We start from the raw sequence: 7430 nt of genomic DNA on the forward strand, positions 1-7430 counted from the left end.
GGCGTAGCGGAAACAGCAGAGTAACCAATCACAAGCAAGAATGGATTACTGGCAGTAGTCATGGCCAATCATGTAACAACTTTCTCATAACGGGACCAATCAAATATTTGAAAGCGTTTCATGCGGATCCCATGACCTGCTGGGTGCTGTTGTCAGAAATAGAGAAAAATCTGCAGTATTTTTTTTTTAATCTGCTGCACGTTTAACACACAACTGTTTGCATAGCTATGATTGGGAATTCGTCAGATAAGAAAAATAAAATTAAAATTTCAGCATTTTTTTCTGTTTTATTTCCTCAGGTTTTTCGTTTACCCTCTAACTTTACAAGGCCTGTCATTGATTTAACTCCCTGATATTGCTTAACCCTTATATTGGAAAATTGTCTTGAACTGTCTTATTCGATCACAGACCGTTATTCCAGTTATTTTAGTCTTAGGACTAAGACTTCTGTCGTCTTCTGTCAAAAAGTTTTCCAGCTTCCTCTTCATAACCCTGGCAGCAGTTGTGTCCCGCCCCAGTATAATTCCGCGCTGGTTAATTATTTACAGTTCTGACAGTATCAAAGGGCTCAGGTGGCAAGCGTTCACCTGACTCAGGTTATATAGCTGGGTGCAACTGCTCTTTTAAAACAGGAATACTATCGGAGTTACTAAGGGAAGACTTAAACTATTAGTTTGTTTATTTTTATAGTAATTGAAAGATAACATTCAAAGAAGTTCAAAAACTCCACCACAACTGATTTGAATTACTAATACATATGCTGAGTGAACTGTACACTACTGAAATATGAATTACTTTACTGACAAAAGACTATATTATCATCGCCATGACTTCTCCATGAAAAATCGCCCTTTACAATGCTTTTACCTAAATTAATATTATGCTGCAATTTACTGTATCAGCTAGGCAACTCCAGGCCTCGAGTGCCGGTGTCCTGGAGGTTTTAGATGTGTCCATGATCCATCACAGCTGATTTAAAGGGCTAAATGACTCCTCAGCATTTCTTTAAGTTCTCCAGAGGCCTGAAAATGAACTAATCATTTGACTGGGTGTGTTAACCCAGGGTGCGATCTAAAACCTGCAGGACACCGGCACTCGAGGCCTGGAGTTGCCTACCCCTGAGCTAAACTCACAGTATTCACAGTTTCACAGGTGATAGCTTTGCACAATAGTCGCAATCTCTTAAACAATACATTTAAGACAGTCAGTTATGTTTGTGACTACAAGCTGGTATGCCCCAAACACCCCTATTTAACTACTGTTGCAATCTACATTATGTAAGTATTTGCTAAACTAAGTAAAGATTTTTTTAAAAAGTCCATCATTATTTTAGACAGGAAGCCTCTTCAAGCACATTCACAAAAATTAACTGCTACAACTACAAAGCATGAATGCGATGATGGAATTGAATAGTAAAACAATGGGCAATTTATTTACTACAAGGCAATCGAATCCAGTTTGTGTTTAGTGGGAGAAACCGTGCTGCTTGGTTCCAGAAAGAAGGCAACAGAGTCGTGAACCACATGACCTGTAGTGCAGCAGATCATCTAGCTTCTCCATTTAGGGGTTGCCACAGCAGCTCATCTCTTTCATCTTCTTCTGTCACACCAACCCCTTGCATGTCTTTGTTCACTACATCCATGCACCTCCTCTGAGGTCTTCCTTTTTTCTCATGACTGGCAGCTCTATATTTAACATCTTTTGCTCAGCGTATCCACTATCCCTCCGTACGTCCAACCCAGACTCAGCCTCGTCTTCCAACTCCTCAACCTGAGCTGCCCTTTTGATGTACTCTTTGTAAATCTTGTCCATCCTAGTCACTCGTGATGAAAATCTTAGCCACTGGAATTCTACAGGCTCCACCCCTGTCTTTTTGCTAATGCCACCTTCACCAAACAGTACATCAAAGCAGGTCTGACTACTATTTAGACTTTCTCTTTCACTACTGCTCCCCTGACACTTGTGCCCATCCACGTCACCCTGGCTGTACTCTCTTCTTCACCTCTCTTGCCCATTGTCCATTGCTTTGGATGGTTGACCCAAGGTATTTGAACTCATACACCTTTAGATCCCCCTTTTATTTGTGCAAATGTAATTGTTTTTCATTCCACTTCTTTCCAGGCTCTCTTCCACTTGCTCCCTTAAGATTACAATGTTGTCTAGAAACATAGTCCACTAAGACTCATGCCTCCTCTGTCCAATATGCTGAAGCCATCATTGTTTGACCTTATCTGTCAACCTGTATATGACAATTGCAAACAAGAAGGGGCTCAGAAATGACCCCATCTGTCACCCCTACCACACACCCCTCCAGTGTCTCTCTGTCCACAAACATGTCCTGCACCAGCCTCACATACTTCTCTGTCACTCTTGACTTCCTTATGTAGTACCACAACTCCTCTTTTGGCACCCTATCATTTGTGTTCTAAAGAACACAGGGTGGCCATCCACTATTTGGTGGTTCCCAGCTGCTCCAGCCTGCATGCCAAAGTATCCTTGGGAAAGATACTGAACCCCAATTTGCTCTGCAATGCTTTGATTCAGTAGTGTTTGATTGTGTACAAATGTTAGGAAGCACTTGGGCATAGAAAAAAAGCACTTGTATGAATGGGTGAATGAAGCATGTTCTATACAGCACTTTGAGTGCATCACTGGAGCAGAAAAGGACTGTATGAGAGACAATCCATTTACCGTTAGATCCACAAAAAATACATTGAACCTTCTGTATGTGCCTTCTTTAACACTTTCAAAACAAAAATTAAATTTGCAGTGGTCTTTCTTGGCATGATGCTTTACAGCTTCTCACTGATCATTGCCCCTTTTCTCAGAATGTGAGTCAAACCAGAAGAAACCAAAATGGCTTCTGGTCTATCCCCGTCAAGGGCCAGGAAAGGGGGGGTGAGCAATAATTAAGAACCAATTAGAAAAACAAGCCAAACAGGGTAGTTTGCATAAATTAAAGGGTTTATATATATATATATATATATATATATATATATATATATATATATATATATATATATATATATATATATATATATATATATTAGGGGTGCAACGATATTCGTATCGATATTGAACCGTTCGATACAGTGCTTTCGGTTCGGTACGCATATGTATCGAACAATACAAAATTTGTAATTTATTTTATCAACTTTCCTTCTGACGATGCTGTCTGTGTTGAGCGCTCTGTGAATCTGCGTTCGACTACTCCGCCTAGGCTCGACAGTGCAGCCTAGGCGGAGTAGTCGAATGCAGATTCACTGAGCGCTCAACACAGACAGCATCTTCAGAAGGAGCAGGGCAAGCTAGCGAGACAGAAGTTAAGCTCTCCTTGCAACATGAACCTCCCCCACCCTCATTCAGATCTGGCGTTTGGAATTATTTTGGTTTTCATGTGACGTATGACCCTGAAGGTAAGCGAGTCATGGACTAAAGTAAAACAGTATGTTGGATGTGCCATCCAATGCTCAATTACATGGGTGGGAACTAGTGTGTTAGCGCAGTTAGCTCGTTAGTGTGTTGGCCGTCTAGCCCCATGCACAAGGCGATCGGCGGTAGCTCGTTAACGGAGATTTGCCGTGTTGTGGCTTTAAGGTCATTTCAACGAGATTAACCTGAAAGCACTAGTGGGAACACAACGAATATGACTGCACATTTACGCCGACATCATCCTAGTGCAAAGACAAGTGGAAGCAGAAAAAAAACAAGCAAGCATGCTACTAACTTTAGCCGAGTCATTTAGACAGCTGTTAGCACATGATTCTCCTTATATGTTTAATATGCTGCTGAGAATATAGCCCAGAAGAAGCGGATAGTATAGCTTTTATTTTGGAAAGAGACATTTCTCTGTAATAAACTCTCTTTTCCAAAGATGAGTGATTCCTCAATCAGATACACGGCTCGCAATATCGCTAGCCCGACGTCCGGGGGCTAGCGATTTTTTCAGTCGGGCTACCAAAATCTATCTCTGCCCTGCCCGTCGGGCTATTGTAGGAAGGAAAAATATATGTCAATGCTTTTGCATTCTTTCAGAAATGTAGCTGGGTAATTATGTCATTGGCATCGGTGAGCCACTGTCAATATGTGACATATTGAAGTCGCGTTTGAATTTGCGCTTGTTTTTTGCTTTCACTTTGCAATTGCGCGAACTGTGTATAGAGAGCGACAGCACTGATCTGTGAGTGATGATAATTTGTGCACCAATTCCTCTGACATCGTCTTATTAATTGTTAGCTTACTATGCAAACATGACAAGTGAAATCTCCCGCAGCAAGCTTAAACATGTGAGAGGTGGATCGCGCAGAGAATCGCTGAGCTTATGTGAGTGTGTGTAAAAGCAGCAGGATATATATTTGACTACGATGACCTGGATGACTGAGAACCTTCACAGACAGATATATATTTTAGTTCTGCTGAGCCAAATAAGACAGGTCAGGGTGAAGAAGTGACAGCCAAAGAAAAGCTTACCACAAAACGGAGAAGTTATGACAAATCAGACTATAAGGCAAAAAGAAAGTGCAGCTTTATGGTTTCATGGACAAAACAATTTCTGTGGCTGCAATATGACGAGCTAAATAACCAGGGCTGCACATAAGTGGTCCACAGGTGCGCATTCGCTGTCAAAATCAAAAACACGCACAAGGGTTAGGGTTAAATTTAAAAACTGTACTTTTGAGTTAAAATATATATTTATAATGAACATTTTTTTTGTATCGAAAAAATATCGAACCGTGACACGAAAGTATCGAACCGAACCGAGAATTTTGTGTATCGTTGCACCCCTAATATATATATATATGTATGTATGTATGTATATGTGTGTGTGTGTGTGTGTTTGTATATATATATATATATATATATATATAGCAGCTGGATAGCGTAGTGGTTAGACTACACGCCTTTGGAACAGAGGATCGCTACAAGTTGAACAGCGACAAGGGGCAGTACCCTCCATGGAGAAGGAGGCTAGAGGGCAAGATCAAAGTAGCACGGAGGGAGGTTAGCCAACTAACGGAGTTGCAGAAAGGTGCGACAAATAAGGTGCCTAAGAAATACAGCAAGCTGTCCATACCTGAGGCCTCCTGTACATGGATGACATCAAGCTGTATGCCAAGAGTGAACGAGACATCGATTCACTGATCCACACTACCAGGCTATACAGCAATGACATTGGAATGTCGTTCGGACTGGAGAAGTGTAGTCGGATGGTAACAAAGAGAGGGAAGGTAGTCAGAACTGAGGGGATTGAACTACCAGAAGGCAACATTGCAGACATAGAGGACAGTTACAAGTACTTGGGGATCCCACAGGCGAATGGGAACCATGAAGAGGCCGCTAGAAAAGCTGCAACCACCAAGTACCTGCAGAGGGTCAGGCAAGTCCTGAGGAGTCAGCTGAATGGTAAGAACAAGATCCGGGCCATCAACACGTACGCCCTGCCCGTGATCAGGTACCCTGCTGGGGTAATAGGCTGGCCAAAGGAGGAGATAGAAGCCACTGACATAAAGACAAGAAAGCTCCTTACCATGCATGGAGGGTTTCACCCTGAGGCTGTACGCTAAGCGGAAGGAAGGGGGCCGGGGACTGGTGAGTGTCAGCACCACAGTCCAGGATGAGACAACGAACATCCAAGAATACATTGGGAAGATGGCCCTAACTGACCGAGTGCTCAGTGAATACCTCAGGCAGCAGAAACCCAAGAAAGAGGAGGGAGACGAGGAACCATCATGGAAGGACAGGCCCCTGCACGGTATGTACCACCGGCAGATAGAGGAGGTGGCTGATATCCAGAAATCCTACCAGTGGCTGGACAAAGCTGGACTGAAAGACAGCACAGAGGCACTAATCATGGCAGCACAAGAACAAGCTCTGAGCACAAGATCCATAGAGGCTGGGGTCTATCACACCAGGCAAGACCCCAGGTGCAGGCTGTGTAAAGATGCCCCAGAGACAATCCAGCACATAACAGCAGGGTGCAAGATGCTAGCAGGCAAGGCATACATGGAACGCCATAACCAAGTGGCCGGCATAGTGTACAGGAAGATCTGTGCCGAGTATAACCTGGAAGTCCCGAGGTCAAAAATGGGAGATGCCCCCAAGGGTGGTGGAGAATGACCGAGCTAAGATCCTGTGGGACTTCCAGATACAGACGGACAAAATGGTGGTGGCTAACCAACCGGACATAGTGGTGGTAGACAAACAGAAGAAGATGGCCGTAGTGATCGATGTAGCGGTTCCGAATGACAGCAATATCAGGAAGAAGGAACACGAGAAGCTGGAGAAATACCAAGGGCTCAGAGAAGAGCTCGAGAGGATGTGGAGGGTGAAGGTAACGGTGGTCCCCGTGGTAATCGGAGCACTAGGTGCGGTGACTCCCAAGCTAGGCGAGTGGCTCCAGCCGATCCCGGGAACAACATCGGAGATCTCTGTCCAGAAGAGCGCAGTCCTGGGAACAGCTAAGATACTGCGCAGGACCCTCAAGCTCCCAGGCCTCTGGTAGAGGACCCGAGCTTGAAGGATAAACCGCCCGCAGGGGCGTGCTGGGTGTTTTTTATATAGGTCACATATATATATATATAAGACCCAACACAAAGAGAAGCCTACACTACTATAGCAGCAACGAAAAATACCTCAGCAAACCCAAACTGACACCCAACTAACACTAGTCTCAAGGACAGATGCACAAAGGACACCTGAACACCTCTCTACTTTCAAGGCCAGTTCACACACTAACTAACCAAGTAGCTCCTATCCAGCATTTATATTGTTGGGCAGCTGATTGGGGACAGGTGGACACTGAAAAATGCATGGCAGCTGAATTCAACAGAGAGTCAGAATACACCGAAAACACCCACACAACAGAAGGCATGCTAAGAGCCTTTAAGAGCCTTTATGTCAGTGTGCTTGGATCACCAATGTCTGATAAGACACATTTCTTCTGTCCTTTGAAGTCGGCAGATCTTTCTTGGGGATTCCACCCCAACAACAAGTACTAGCAACAGTGGAAAGAAAAACACTCCCTTTTAACAGTTAGAAATCACCATCTAACAGTTAAAAATCTGGTGGCAGTAGCCTTTCACTGCGGCCAGTAGGGGGTCAGGGTAGGAAGGCTTATTTTTGAGGTCTGGGCCCGTATCCCTAAAGAATCTTTGTGCAAAAAGTGGCTCCTAGCGGCCAAATTCTAAGAAAATTCTCAGAGTCATGACGTTTTCTTAGAATTTCCCCTAAAAGTGACACGACAATCCCAGTTAATATAAAAGCTATTCCTCAAGATTCCTAACGCTTAAAAGGGCTCCTAAGGCAAGATCTGCTAAGAGCAGGGAAGAGGACTTTTAGTGGCTTAGGAGTTCCCCTAAGCAGCTGCACAAAATGGCCAACAGAAGAGGCAGGAGAGATGTCCTGCAAACACTGGATGACAGGGAATTATT

Source organism: Astatotilapia calliptera, chromosome 6, assembly GCF_964374335.1.
Source record: "Astatotilapia calliptera chromosome 6, fAstCal68.1, whole genome shotgun sequence".
NCBI lineage: Eukaryota > Metazoa > Chordata > Actinopteri > Cichliformes > Cichlidae > Astatotilapia > Astatotilapia calliptera.